The sequence below is a fragment of the Hyla sarda genome, chromosome 11, assembly GCF_029499605.1.
Source record: "Hyla sarda isolate aHylSar1 chromosome 11, aHylSar1.hap1, whole genome shotgun sequence".
Taxonomy (NCBI): domain Eukaryota; kingdom Metazoa; phylum Chordata; class Amphibia; order Anura; family Hylidae; genus Hyla; species Hyla sarda.
Window position 1 is genome coordinate 4319550 of NC_079199.1, and position 15839 is coordinate 4335388.

The following is a 15839-nucleotide window of genomic DNA, read 5'->3' on the forward strand; positions in this document are numbered from 1 at the left end:
GCAAGAGGAGACGAGAGGGCAAGAGGAGACGAGAGGGCAAGAGGAGACGAGAGGGCAAGAGGAGACGAGAGGGCAAGAGGAGACGAGAGGGCAAGAGGAGACGAGAGGGCAAGAGGAGACGAGAGGGCAAGAGGAGACGAGAGGGCAAGAGGAGACGAGAGGGCAAGAGGAGACGAGAGGGCAAGAGGAGACGAGAGGGCAAGAGGAGACGAGAGGGCAAGAGGGGACGAGAGGGCAAGAGGGGACGAGAGGGCAAGAGGAGACGAGAGGGCAAGAGGAGACGAGAGGGCAAGAGGAGACGAGAGGGCAAGAGGGGACGAGAGGGCAAGAGGGGAGGAGAGGGCAAGAGGGGAGGAGAGGGCAAGAGGGGAGGAGAGGGCAAGAGGGGAGGAGAGGGCAAGAGGGGAGGAGAGGGCAAGAGGGGAGGAGAGGGCAAGAGGGGAGGAGAGGGCAAGAGGGGAGGAGAGGGCAAGAGGGGAGGAGAGGGCAAGAGGGGAGGAGAGGGCAAGAGGGGAGGAGAGGGCAAGAGGGGAGGAGAGGGCAAGAGGGGAGGAGAGGGCAAGAGGGGAGGAGAGGGCAAGAGGGGAGGAGAGGGCAAGAGGGGAGGAGAGGGCAAGAGGGGAGGAGAGGGCAAGAGGGGAGGAGAGGGCAAGAGGGGAGGAGAGGGCAAGAGGGGAGGAGAGGGCAAGAGGGGAGGAGAGGGCAAGAGGGGAGGAGAGGGCAAGAGGGGAGGAGAGGGCAAGAGGGGAGGAGAGGGCAAGAGGGGAGGAGAGGGCAAGAGGGGAGGAGAGGGCAAGAGGGGAGGAGAGGGCAAGAGGGGAGGAGAGGGCAAGAGGGGAGGAGAGGGCAAGAGGGGAGGAGAGGGCAAGAGGGGAGGAGAGGAGGGGAGGAGGAGAGGAGAGGAGGGGAGGAGAGGAGGGGAGGAGAGGAGGGGAGGAGGAGAGGAGAGGCCGCTCTTCTGCCCACATCAGTTTACAAAACTTTTCCTAGAACTTTTCTTAAGCTAAAAAGAGCTGAGAATGTCCCAGGAGCCTCTTCCCAGAAAATGATATCAGGCGACATTAAAGTCATTTAGCTGCTTGGTTGCTATGGCGATGTGCGGCTCTTATTGGCAAGAAGCCTCCCGGAGACGCCGCGTCCTCTCATTGTTATGGCGCCACATATAAGACACAACAAATCCTGACTCCCTCAAGTGTCAGCGTGTCATCATCCTGTACCCCAAGTGTCCTCATCCTGTACCCCCAAGTGTCCTCATCCTGTACCCCAAGTGTCCTCATCCTGTACCCCAAGTGTCCTCATCCTGTACCCCAAGTGTCCTCATCCTGTACCCCAAGTGTCCTCATCCTGTACCCCAAATGTCCTCATCCTGTACCCCAAGTGTCCTCATCCTGTACCCCAAGTGTCCTCATCCTGTACCCCAAGTGTCCTCATCCTGTACCCCAAGTGTCATCATCCTGTACCCCAAGTGTCATCATCCTGTACCCCAAGTGTCATCATCCTGTACCCCAAGTGTCCTCATCCTGTACCCCAAGTGTCCTCATCCTGTACCCCAGGTGTCCTCATCCTGTACCCCAAGTGTCCTCATCCTGTACCCCAAGTGTCCTCATCCTGTACCCCAAGTATTATCCTGTACCCCAAGTGTCCTCATCCTGTACCCCAAGTGTCCTCATCCTGTACCCCAAGTATTATCCTTTACCCCAAGTGTCCTCATCCTGTACCCCAAGTATTATCCTGTACCCCAAGTGTCCTCATCCTGTACCCCAAGTGTCCTCATCCTGTACCCCAAGTATTATCCTTTACCCCAAGTGTCCTCATCCTGTACCCCAGGTGTCCTCATCCTGTACCCCAAGTGTCCTCATCCTGTACCCCAAGTGTCCTCATCCTGTACCCCAAGTATTATCCTGTACCCCAAGTGTCCTCATCCTGTACCCCAAGTGTCCTCATCCTGTACCCCAAGTATTATCCTTTACCCCAAGTGTCCTCATCCTGTACCCCAGGTGTCCTCATCCTGTACCCCAGGTGTCAGCATTCCATCATCCTGTCCCCCAAAGACCCCCCATTATAAACCGTCCATACAATGATCTGTATATGGAATCCTATAGGTGACGGCGCAGTGAACAGCCCCGCCCCCATATACTCCTATATAGCGTGCAAATATTAAACCGTAAGAATAATTCACTGTTCAGTCCTGACTATTCGTCACACGCGGGGATTACACTTCTCCAGCCCGGTACGTAAAGGGTTACTCCTTAAAGGCACAGAGGCCGTTGAGTTAAACAGCTGCTGGCTGCAGCCTCACAACTTCTCCTGTTTACAGGTTTCCAAACACAAAGGACGAGTTCAGGGGGGGGAGGCGGCAGCTATTCAGGGGGTTTTATAGAGGATAAAGTGCTGGAGGTTTGTGCAAACACCGCACTTCATCAGGAGTCAATGAAGAGGGTTTAGTGTGGGGGGGGGGAGTAAATCAGCTAACAATGGGTTTCCAAACCAGGGTGCCTCCAGCTGCTGCAAAACTACAACTCCCAGCATACCTGGACAGCCAATGGCTGTCCGGGCATGCTGAGAGTTGTAGTTTTGCAACAGCTGGAGACACCCTGGTTGGGAAACACTGATAGAGGTACAAGGCTGGGGGCAATGAGAGCTGTCAGGGGCAGAACAGTGTAGATGGGGCAGAGGGTTGGGGCAGAACAGGGTAGATGGGGCAGAGGGTTGGGGCAGAACAGGGTAGATGGGGCAGAACAGGGTAGATGGGGCAGAACAGTGTAGATGGGGCAGAGGGTTGGGGCAGAACAGTGTAGATGGGGCAGAGGGTTGGGGCAGAACAGGGTAGATGGGGCAGAGGGTTGGGGCAGAACAGGGTAGATGGGGCAGAGGGTTGGGGCAGAACAGGGTAGATGGGGCAGAACAGGGTAGATGGGGCAGAACAGTGTAGATGGGGCAGAGGGTTGGGGCAGAACAGTGTAGATGGGGCAGAACAGGGTAGATGGGGCAGAGGGTTGGGGCAGAACAGTGTAGATGGGGCAGAGGGTTGGGGCAATTAATAGCGGTCAGGAGCAGAATAGAGCAGCTAGGGGCAGGAGGGTTGGGGGCAAAACAGAACTTCAAGAGAAAAGTGAAGCTGCAGGGGGCAGGAGGGTTTGGGAAAAGTAGAGTTGTCAGGGGTAATGGGGCAGCAGAATGGATCTCCTAGGGGCAGGAGGGTAGGGCATAGCAGAACTGTCTGGGGCAGAATGGGGCTCCTAGGGGCAGAGCTGTCAGGGGCAGTATTGGGGTAGCAGAGCGGGGGTAAGAGGGGGAGGGTATCATGGAACACCCTGCACTCTGAACTGTATTGCAACACCCTGGTATTATGGGCTGGGCACGCGCAGGGATCATTGGCGGAAAGCTGAGTCAATCCTCCCCTGTTGCTAGGAAACCTTATAACCGATCTTCCTCCACGTCTATAGGGCGGACAGGGGGGGCCACATCCAACACAGAGAAGGAAGGGGCGGGGGGCATATTATTCAGGATATACCCCCCCTCCACATATGTCCGCACAATAAATACAGTAACAAACCTGCAAACTGTCAATCAACCAAACCAAAGCAGAGAACTTCCCAGGGATCTCAGGAAGCTCAAAGAGGTTCTGCAGCAACTGGGGCAGACAGCATTCAGACATGGAGGGGGGGGGGGGGATTATAATTTGACCCCTGTCTGGAAGTCAAAACTGACAATTAACAGTGTTACAGTTTCCAGTAAGAGGAGGGCTTCTACCCTTATAAAAAGATGTTCTGCAGCAGCTGGTTCAGGATAAGGGCATGAGTGGGGGGGTGAGGGTTATTATTTAAGAGATAGAACAGTGGTCTTCAAACTGTGGCCCTCCAGATGTTGCAAAACTACAATTCCCAGCATGCCCGGACAGCCAACGGCTGTCCGGGCATGCTGGGAGTTGTAGTTTTGAAACAGCTGGAGGGCCACAGTTTGAAGACCGCTGAGATAGAGGCTCCTCCCAATCAGAGCAATAGACATAAAGTATGTGCCCCCTCCCCCCATGTTGTGCAGTAAGAAAACATTCAACCTGTCAATCAAGAGCTGAAACGTTACAGTAAATAACAGGAAGCCCCGGATCCTTCCTGCCCTCAAAGCAGTTCTGCAGCAGCTGTGACGCTGTTCCCTAGGCCGCCGCCGCCCGCGGATCCTTCTATTATTTATATAAACATTGTAACATTTAGTATCAGGCGGAACCAGAACCTGTCAGCAGCGCTGGGGGGAGGGGGCGGCTGCAGTTTATAGGAAGTTCTCTGAACTTATATAAAGTTACGGGAGGGGCGGTCACATGGTACAGAGCAGCCCCCCCCCCCCCCCCCGACCCCACTTACCTGGAAGATCCCCCCCCAGACTGGGGGTCCCGGGAGCGGGGGGCGCAGCACGTGGAGGGGTCGGAGTCTCCAATGTGAACACAAAAAGCCGCCGCACATGTCCGGAGGGGGAAGCGTGGGCCGGGCCGGGGGAGGGGAGGAGGAGACACCCGGGGGAGGGACGAAACGGGGGGGGACAAACTGGTACTGGGGGGCAGCAGGGAGCACACAGAACAGGGGACATGGGGAAACGATGTACAGTAAGGGGGTCCCACACATATCTGGGGGTACAATGTAAAATTACAGTAGGGGGCGCTAATGGGGGGTCCCACACATATCTGGGGGTACAATGTAAAACTACAGTAGGGGGGCGCTAATGGGGGGGTCCCACACACATCTGGGGATACAATGTAAAACTACAGTAGGGGGCGCTAATGGGGGGTCCCACACACATCTGGGGGTACAATGTAAAACTACAGCAGGGGGCGCTAATAGGGGGTCCCACACATATCTGGGGGTACAATATAAAAATACAGTAGGGGGCGCTAATGGGGGGTCCCACACACATCTGGGGATACAATGTAAAACTACAGTAGGAGGCGCTAATGGGGGATCCCACACATATCTGGGGGTACAATGTAAAACTACAGTAGGGGGCACTAATAGGGGGTCCCACACATATCTGGGGGTACAATGTAAAACTACAGTAGGGGGCGCTAATAGGGGGTCCCACACATATCTGGGGATACAATGTAAAACTACAGTAGGGGGCGCTAATAGGGGGGTCCCACACACATCTGAGGGTACAATGTAAAACTACAGTAGGGGGTGCTAAAAGGGGGTCTCACACACATCTGGGGGTACAATGTAAAACTACAGTAGGGGGCGCTAATGGGGGGTCCCACACATATCTGGGGATACAATGTAAAACTACAGTAGGGGGCGCTAATAGGGGGTCCCACACACATCTGAGGGTACAATGTAAAACTACAGTAGGGGGTGCTAAAAGGGGGTCTCACACACATCTGGGGGTACAATGTAAAACTACAGTAGGGGGCGCTAATGGGGGGTCCCACACATATCTGGGGGTACAATGTAAAACTACAGTAGGGGGCACTAATAGGGGGTCCCACACATATCTGGGGATACAATGTAAAACTACAGTAGGGGGCGCTAATAGGGGGTCCCACACACATCTGAGGGTACAATGTAAAACTACAGTAGGGGGTGCTAAAAGGGGGTCTCACACACATCTGGGGGTACAATGTAAAACTACAGTAGGGGGCGCTAATGGGGGGTCCCACACACATCTGGGGGTACAATGTAAAACTACAGCAGGGGGCGCTAATAGGGGGGTCCCACACATATCTGGGGGTACAATATAAAAATACAGTAGGGGGCGCTAATGGGGGGTCCCACACACATCTGGGGATACAATGTAAAACTACAGTAGGAGGCGCTAATGGGGGATCCCACACATATCTGGGGGTACAATGTAAAACTACAGTAGGGGGCGCTAATAGGGGGTCCCACACATATCTGGGGATACAATGTAAAACTACAGTAGGGGGCGCTAATAGGGGGTCCCACACACATCTGAGGGTACAATGTAAAACTACAGTAGGGGGCGCTAATGGGGGGTCCCACACATATCTGGGGGTACAATGTAAAACTACAGTAGGGGGCACTAATAGGGGGTCCCACACATATCTGGGGATACAATGTAAAACTACAGTAGGGGGCGCTAATAGGGGGTCCCACACACATCTGAGGGTACAATGTAAAACTACAGTAGGGGGTGCTAAAAGGGGGTCTCACACACATCTGGGGGTACAATGTAAAACTACAGTAGGGGGCGCTAATGGGGGGTCCCACACACATCTGGGGGTACAATGTAAAACTACAGCAGGGGGCGCTAATAGGGGGGTCCCACACATATCTGGGGGTACAATATAAAAATACAGTAGGGGGCGCTAATGGGGGGTCCCACACACATCTGGGGATACAATGTAAAACTACAGTAGGAGGCGCTAATGGGGGATCCCACACATATCTGGGGGTACAATGTAAAACTACAGTAGGGGGCGCTAATAGGGGGTCCCACACATATCTGGGGATACAATGTAAAACTACAGTAGGGGGCGCTAATGGGGGGTCCCACACATATCTGGGGATACAATGTAAAACTACAGTAGGGGGCGCTAATAGGGGGTCCCACACATATCTGGGGGTGGGGAATACAATGTAAAACTACAGTAGGGGGCGCTAATGGGGGGTCCCACACATATCTGGGGAATACAATGTAAAACTACAGTAGGGGGCACTAATGGGGGGTCCCACACATATCTGGGGGTACAATGTAAAACTACAGTAGGGGGCACTAATAGGGGGTCCCACACATATCTGGGGGTACAATATAAAGCTACAGTAGGGGGCACTAATAGGGGGTCCCACACATATCTGGGGATACAATGTAAAACTACAGTAGGGGGCGCTAATAGGGGGGTCCCACACATATCTGGGGGTACAATATAAAACTACAGTAGGGGGCGCTAATGGGGGGTCCCACACATATCTGGGGGTACAATATAAAACTACAGTAGGGGGCGCTAATGGGGGGTCCCACACATATCTGGGGGTACAATATAAAACTACAGTAGGGGGCGCTAATAGGGGGGTCCCACACACATCTGGGGATACAATGTAAAACTACAGTAGGAGGCGCTAATGGGGGGTCCCACACATATCTGGGGATACAATGTAAAACTACAGTAGGGGGCGCTAATAGGGGGTCCCACACATTTCTGGGGATACAATGTAAAACTACAGTAGGGGGCACTAATGGGGGGTCCCACACATATCTGGGGATACAATGTAAAACTACAGTAGGGGGCACTAATAGGGGGTCCCACACATATCTGGGGGTACAATGTAAAACTACAGTAGGGGGCGCTAATGGGGGGTCCTATACATATCTGAGGATACAATGTAAAACTACAGTAGGGGGCGTTAATAGGGGTCCCACACATTTCTGGGGATACAATGTAAAACTACAGTAGGGGGCATTAATAGGGGGTCCCACACATTTCTGGGGATATAATGTAAAACTACAGTAGGTGGTGCTAATAGGGGGGTTCCCATACATATCTGGGGATACAATGTAACAAACTGGGGTGCAGGATACAGCAGGGGGCGCTACTAGGGGGGTCCCCTGTTGCAAAACTACAACTTCCAGCATGCCCAAACATCCTTTAGCCTCCAGGACCTTATTGGGCTTTCATCCAGGCCTAGGACAAAGTCAGACCGCAGAATCTAAAGCAGTGTTTCCCAACCAGTGTGCCTCCAGCCTTACAGAATTACACATCACAGCATGCGCTGTTCGGATATGCTGGGATTTGTAATTCTGCAACAGCTGGAGGCACACTGGTTGGGAAACACTACTATATGCCCTAACAGAGAACAATGATGCATATGTTTGATTCTCACAAGTCCTAAGATAATGCAAAAAAATAAATAAATAAGACAACTAATTGTACATTTAGCCCAGAGCAAAAATAATGTGAGATGCGGCGGTCCTGATGCGAAGCGGCCGCTGAGATCATAATGGACTTGGCTACAGATGGAATAAAGGGCTCGGCTGGTCGCTTCCTCCGACACCTGCCCACATGGCTGTAAGAGCCGGCACCGGGGGCAAGGGCATCAGAAGGTATCAGGGACTTGCATTATGAGCGATTCTACAGTATAAGACATGGGAAGGATTTGGATACAATGGCGCACATGTTCTGCTAAAATTCCGCACTCTATTGGGAAACTGCTAAAATTCCGCATTTCATTGGGAAACCCAATACAATCCCCAATATTATCTCTATAGTCAGATCATCCCCACCCCAATCAAGCGCCATGTCAATATACTCACTATAAGAACAATACAGATGGCGCTTAAATATCTTGTACATCTGCGCAATTCTGACTTGGCTCTGTTCTCACACAGAAAAAGGTGCAAATATTTCCATTATAGTTTTTCTCTGTGTCGGCTCCGCTCCTGGTTTCTGATTATAGTGTGTGAACGCGGTCAGAGGACGAAGATGCCAACCGCAGAAGACGAAGACCGAGCTCTTTTCACCTCAGACTATTGAGACGTTTGTTGTCTTATCCAGCGTCCAGACTCCTCACCAGACAATCAGGAGAGTTCACTATAATCACATTTATCCTCGAGTGCCCGGCAACAGCAGAACAGAGACAGGAGGTGAGGAGAGGCCGGGGGGCAGAGAGAGGCCGGGGGACAGAGACCGGAGGTAAGGAGAGAACGGAGGACAGAGAGAGACCGGGGGGCAGAGACCGGAGGTAAGGAGAGACCGGGGGACAGAGAGAGACCGGGGGGCAGAGAGAGGCCGGGGACAGAGACAGGAGGTGAGGAGAGAACGGAGGACAGAGAGAGACCGGGGGGCAGAGAGAGGCCAAAGGACAGAGACAGGAGGTAAGGAGAGAACGGAGGACAGAGAGAGACCGGGGGGCAGAGACCGGAGGTAAGGAGAGACCGGGGGACAGAGAGAGACCGGGGGGCAGAGAGAGGCCGGGGACAGAGACAGGAGGTGAGGAGAGAACGGAGGACAGAGAGAGACCGGGGGGCAGAGAGAGGCCAAGGGACAGAGACAGGAGGTAAGGAGAGAACGGAGGACAGAGAGAGGCCGGGGGACAGAGACCGGAGGTAAGGAGAGAACGGAGGACAGAGAGAGACCGGGGGGCAGAGACCGGAGGTAAGGAGAGACTGGGGGACAGAGAGAGACCAAGGGACAGAGACCAGAGGTAAGGAGAGACCGGGGGACAGAGACCAGAGGTAAGGAGAGACCGGGGGACAGAGACCAGAGGTAAAGAGAGACCGGGGGACAGAGACCAGAGGTAAGGAGAGACCGGGGGACAGGGACCAGAGGTAAGGAGAGACCGGGGGACAGAGACCAGAGGTAAGGAGAGACCGGAGGACAGAGACCAGAGGTAAGGAGAGACCGGAGGACAGAGACCAGAGGTAAGGAGAGACCGGAGGACAGAGACCAGAGGTAAGGAGAGACCGGAGGACAGAGACCAGAGGTAAGGAGAGACCTGGGGACAGAGACCGGAGGACAGAGAGAGACCGGGGGACAGAGACCGGAGGTACGGAGAGAGACCGGGGGACAGAGACCAGAGGTAAGGAGAGAAAGGAGGACAGAGACCGGGGGACAGAGACAGGACAGAGAGAGACCGAGGGACAGAGATCGGAGGACAGAGAGAGACCGGGGGACAGAGACCGGAGGTAAGGAGAGAACTGAAGACAGAGAGAGACCAGGGGGACAGAGACCAGAAGTAAGGAGAGAACGGAGGACAGAGAGAGACCGGGGGACAGAGACAGGAGGTAAGGAGAGAGACTGAGGGACAGAGACAAGAGACCAAGGAGAGACCCGGAGAGAAGAGGCCAAGGAAACACCCGGGTACAGAGACAGGAGGCTGAGGAGAGACCAGGGAACAGAGACAAGAAGCCAAGGAGAGACTGGGGGTAAAGAGACAGGAGAATGAGGAGAGAATGCGGGACAGAGACAGGAAGAGACTGAAGGACAGAGACAGGAAGATGGGGAGAGATCGGGAAAAGAGAGACAAGAGGGCTAGGAGAGACGAGGAGGGCAGAGACAGGAATCTAAGGAGAGACTGAGGGACAAAGACAGGAGAATGAGCAGAGAGCAAGGAACAGAGACAGGAGGACAAGGACAGACCCGTGGGATAGAGACAGGAGGATGTGGAGAGAATGGGGAGGCAGAGACAACAGGCCAAGGAGAGACCAGGAAGGCAGAGACAACAGGCCAAGGAGAGACTGAGGGACAGAGACACCAAGCGTGGCCCCATAGACGGCCCCACATTTGCCCCTTGAAACACTCGCTCAATAAGCACCAGGGTCCAGTCTCTTTAGAAAAAGATGAATCCATTAATAATAAAAAGTTGATTACTTTGATTTTTAATTTCTCACAATCTTTAAGACCTCTGCTTGCTGTTAAAGAATGGAATTATTCTTGTTTACATCTAGAGGCTGAAAACTGTTCATGTGTGATACTTCTTACAGATGAAGGTTTCTTAGGCTCATTTATAGTTTTCTGGTAATTATAATCCAAAATATTTGTCCCCAAAACAACTAATGCAATGTGCACCTCTTGCTCACAATGGGAATATGCGCCACAGTTCACACAGTCCTGACTCTGTCCTGACTCTGTCCTGACTCTGTCCTGACTCTGTCCTGACTCTGTCCTGACGGGAGGAGGATCGGACATAACGGATTTCATGCCTGATCCTTTTTGGTGCAGGGGATAAGACAAAGGATGTTAATGGGAAAATGTTTCTGTATCAAACAACTGTGACAGATTCTTACATGGACATGATGACATCACAGCGCCATCGGGTGAAACGCGGGTCAGTCCATCCTGCAGGAAAGAGGGGGTGTCTGCATTTGCACAGTTGTTTGTAGATATTGGTGATGACTAATACCGGGGACCCAAAAAGGGAAAATTCTGCAAACATTAACCGCACCAGGGCTCATGTAGAGCACAGCATCCACCATGACAATCCACGGAACATACCGGGCACCGGGTGATAATCTCTGTACAGCGCTGTGGTATATGTCAGCACTAAATAAATGATCCCGCCATAACCTGCCTGTAGATGTGGTGTCCTGATATTTATATTCATTCCTAGAGACTATAGCAGTGATCCACAACCTGTGGCTCTCGGCTGTTGCAGAACTACAACTACCAGTGTGCAGCTGTCCGGGCATGCTGGGAGTAGTAGTTTTGGGCTATAGGATGGTTCCAAGCTCCAGACTGTACAGAAATGATATCCAGTCTACATCACTCCAGGAAATGAAAGTAACATCTGACATCACTGCTTTACTGTGTAAAAGTTTTACATCCAATATCAAACCTGTTCTTCAGGCCCCTCCCCTTTATTAAGGCCCCTCCCCTAATCAAGACTCCTCCCTTCTTATTCTTTTATTCTCATTATACATACATCTATATATATATATATATATATATATATATATATATATATACACATATACACACGTATATACAGTGATCCCTCAACTTACAATGGCCTCAACATACAATAGTTTCAACATACAATGGTCTTTTCTGGACCATTGTAACTTGAAACCAGACTCAACATACAATGTACAGATAGTCCAGATCTGAGAAACGTGTCAATAGCTGGAAGAACTGACCAATCAGAATGGGCAATTTACTGGTAAAACACCTGTATTACTGAAGTGTATGCACTGACTGGTGTCTGGTAGCGCCCCTACAGTACAGGGAGGTATTACATGTTCTGTACTCTTTACCTGTATTACTGAAGTGTATGCACTGACTGGTGTCTGGTAGCGCCCCCTACAGTACAGGGAGGTATTACATGTTCTGTACTCTTTACCTGTATTACTGAAGTGTATGCACTGACTGGTGTCTGATAGCACCCCCTACGGTACAGGGAGGTATTACATGTTCTGTACTCTTTACCTGTATTACTGAAGTGTATGCACTGACTGGTGTCTGGTAGTGCCCCCTACAGTACAGGGAGGTATTACATGTTCTGTACTCTTTACCTGTATTACTGAAGTGTATGCACTGACTGGTGTCTGGTAGCACCCCCAACAGTACAGGGAGGTATTACGTGTTCTGTACACTTTACCTGTACCAGGATTAGCTGCTCCTTTGGACACCAGGTGAGGGCGGCTCAATGTTACTTTTTTAGGACATTGCCTGTACTGTACAGGACCTTGAAGAAGCTCCTGTCCTCTACATGGACCAGTGTTTCCCAAGCAGGGTGCCCCCAGCGATTGCAAAACTACAACTCCCAGCATGCCCGGAAAGCCTTTGGCTGTCCGGGTATGCTGGGAGTTGTAGTTTTGCAACAGCTGGAGGCTCCTTGCTTGGGAAACACTGACATAGACAGTGATTACAGCTCCCAGCAGATCTTTATTACTTTTATATATAAGGATTTGCTTTATCTATATTAGTTATCTACTTATTTTTATTTAATCATCACTTTTTCCTATTTTTGGATGACATTTTGGTGCTTTTAGAACCAATTACCAGGTTTCCATGGTCTCAACATACAATGGTTTCACCATACAATGGTCGTCCCAGAACCAATTAATATTGTAACTTGAGGGACCACTGTACACACACACATATATAAAATCATAGAATGTGCTACTCCAAACCCCTATACATATAACTACATGACCCAGAAGTCATGGCCCCAAAAATGGACATCCACCATTTGGCTCCATACCGCCCCATGGAAATAAATAGATTATAGAGAGATACATTCCACTACATGAGATGGAGCTCGGCCCTGTACAATGATAACAGCTGAACCCACTTCAAAGGCTCCAGATCACTGCACGGTGTCCTAGAGAAAAGATAAGATGACACCTGAGATCCCTACACAAAGAGGACAGGGCTGTGGACACTATAATCCGCACTGTGCACCCACCCCCAGGGGGTCTTTCAGTTGCAGTGAACAGGAGGGGTGTGCAGACTACGCCTCCTATAGTGGAGGAAGAATTCAGGTTCCCATCTGCATAAAACTCCCAGGTTCCCATAAGCAAAACATCCAAAAGATAGAAAAGACGGAGCACTCACCATATGTGGATTCATAAAAAGTGGAGACTGACAGGTCCCTTGTCTCTGAACACCATCACTCTCCATTTTGTCCGTTTTATGAATCCACATACGGTGAGTGCTCTAGTTTTTATTAGAGTGAACTGTTTTTTGGTTTTTTTTTTTTATCTAAGAGCCGAGGAACGTTCTTTTGAATCACCCAAAGTTACACTAAAAAAACGTGCACAGAGGATGCGGTCTATCGCAAGCCCTTCTCCAAAAGGAGAGAGGCCCCCCAACAAACCTTACCCTTCACCACCGGACCAAAAGGTACCTGCGAGGTTCCAGGTTGGATGCCCCTTTTCGCCAAAGTTACTAAGGGACCACAAATGCTCCCAGCATCCCCCTTGGCGTTAGCCGAGGTATCTGCCCACAGAGCCGATAACAGTAGGTACCCTGCCTAGGCAGGAGTACCCAGGGAACCTAATGGCCACACACACCTCCCCTAGACCCCCAGGAGGGACACCCAGAAGGGCTACCGCATCCTGACAAATCCTGTGGACACACAACACGCAAAAAGTGACACAATGAGACCAAAATAAATAAGTGAACGTAGATATACTGCCCGGACATCCGGCCGGATCTATAAAAATGTCTCTGATCCTAGCCAGAAGGCCGGGAATCAAGAGGTGAGTGCCACAAAGGTGAAGAGATCATGGTGCCCGTACTTCAACTCAGTGAGCCAGTACACCCAGTGAGTTTCGGCACCTCGGTCACCCCTCCCCGAGGCACAAAAGTACCTCGGCTCTAGACCCTCTCAGCCTCATGGCGAGACCCGGAGGGAACAGGTCACATCGGGGCAGCCGTCAAGCTGATTCCTCAGAACCAGCCCCGGAACGCCTTGGTACACCTGCTCCCTACCATGCAGCACCCATCCCCACCAACTCCACACCGGCATCGCCTGCCACCAGCATGAAACTGATAAGAACAGATACTACACTTGATCTTAGCCAAAAGGCCGAGAAGCGATAAGAGTGAACTGTTGCTTATGAGACGTTGATGCCAAAGACATACGGTGTTCTCAGGACTAGATGCATAATGTGAACTGTGCCACATGTACTGTATACCACCTAACATACAACTAAGGAAAGTGCGCCGAGATCTGTCGTATTGGGGAAAAAAAGATGGAGTTCACAGAGTGATCCATAAATAAATAAACAAATAACCAAATAAATAAATAAATAAGCAAATGTAAAAAAAAAATAAGCGAATAAAAAAACACAAATAAACAACAAAATAAAATAAATAAATAAGCGAATAAAAAACAAATAAACAAACAAATAAGCAAACAATAAATGAATAAAGGCTACATGATGATACATCAATCAGCAAAGCAGAAAGTAGATACACTATGGAAGTGCTGCTCACCCAGTCAGAATAGTATTCACTACTGTAAAAGGCACAAACCCTGGACCTGCCCGATAGTCAGATGCCTAAATCCTATAAGGGGCCCCAGTGCACATTGTGTCTGACAAGAGGTGGAGATCACTGTCTGCTCCATAACAATTCAAACTGAGTTTTTAATAAGTATTTATAGATAATAGGTGTATAGAAGTACGACGCGTTTCTGTGCCAAACCGGCTTCTTCTTCAGATATAAAGCATCATATTACATAAGCAGCATTTGTATCCCTATATACAAACAGATAAGGGAAAAGAAGCCAAAACATAAGGCCAGGGCTGTAATGTGGCCCCGTAGGGGATCAAATCAGGGAACATAAATGTAACATTTTACCAGTATAATGACCTGAACCTTCCGAATGATTACACAAAACAAACAATGTCTACACCAGATATAGATTATAATGTCTGAAGAATCAAATACTACAGTCCCAGGATCAGTAATGTATGTATACAGTGACCTCACCAGCAGAATAGTGAGTACAGCTCTGGAGTATAATACAGGATATAACTCAGGATCAGTACAGGATAAGTAATGTAATGTATGTACACAGTGACCTCACCAGCAGAATAGTGAGTACAGCTCTGGAATATAATACAGAATATAACTCAGGATCAGTACAGGATAAGTAATGTAATGTATGTACACAGTGACCTCACCAGCAGAATAGTGAGTACAGCTCTGGAGTATAATACAGGATATAACTCAGGATCAGTACAGGATAAGTAATGTAATGTATGTACACAGTGATCTCACCAGCAGAATAGTGAGTACAGCACTGGAGTATAATACAGGATCAGTACAGGATAAGTAATGTAATGTATGTACACAGTGACCTCACCAGCAGAATAGTGAGTGCAGCTCTGAAGTGTAAGATCCTACCTTAATCCGTCTCTACACTATCCGAGGTTTTTCACCATCTCGTCCTCTTATCTCCCAGTTATGGGGTCAGATGTGATGGGATTCGAGCTCTTCTACATCTCTGTCCTTGTGCTGCGGTATCTACAGGGCGTTATGTAGCAGAGCTGAGTGATTCCTGGGTCTGTACACAGTTCACTTGGCTCCAGGAGTCTTTTCCGGGCCGAGCAAACAACGAGGCTGAATGTCAGAAATCCTCAGCATTGTCAGGAGCAGCGGACAAGTGTGAACAGATCCCTAGAGTCCTGGGACATGAACGAGTCCTCCATAATGTGTCGCCTGTGAATGTCGCTGTAGGTGTCTGTGGTCACGTGATTAGTCCTATAACCAGTTTGGTGAGTGCGGCTGACATCACCGTCCTGAGGAGCCTCCTGTGAATCACCCCACACCCTGACGCTACGTTACCTAGACAGGAGGGGCCATGTACAGAGTCACCCACCTCTCCTAAAAAGACTGACCCTAAAACTGAGGCAGAAGGAAGGGGTCCGGGATGTCTGGGACAAATGCT

The 15839-nt window shown here is 50.4% G+C and overlaps 1 protein-coding gene and 1 pseudogene across 7 annotated transcripts in view; both read right to left on the reverse strand.

Annotated features, from left to right (window-relative positions):
- FOXN3 (forkhead box N3) overlaps positions 1–15839 on the reverse strand; it is a 177361-nt gene that overhangs the window by 81003 nt on the left and 80519 nt on the right. The window contains exon 1 of one of the 7 annotated variants that reach the window (XM_056546143.1): positions 4058–4164. The exons of the other annotated variants lie outside the window; for them this stretch is intronic. The gene's annotated coding sequence lies outside the window, so the exon portion shown is untranslated. Of the gene's footprint in view, positions 1–4057; positions 4165–15839 lie in introns of those variants that run through there. 7 annotated transcript variants of the gene reach the window in all.
- On the reverse strand, positions 13892–13982 carry LOC130296025 (U2 spliceosomal RNA; annotated as a pseudogene).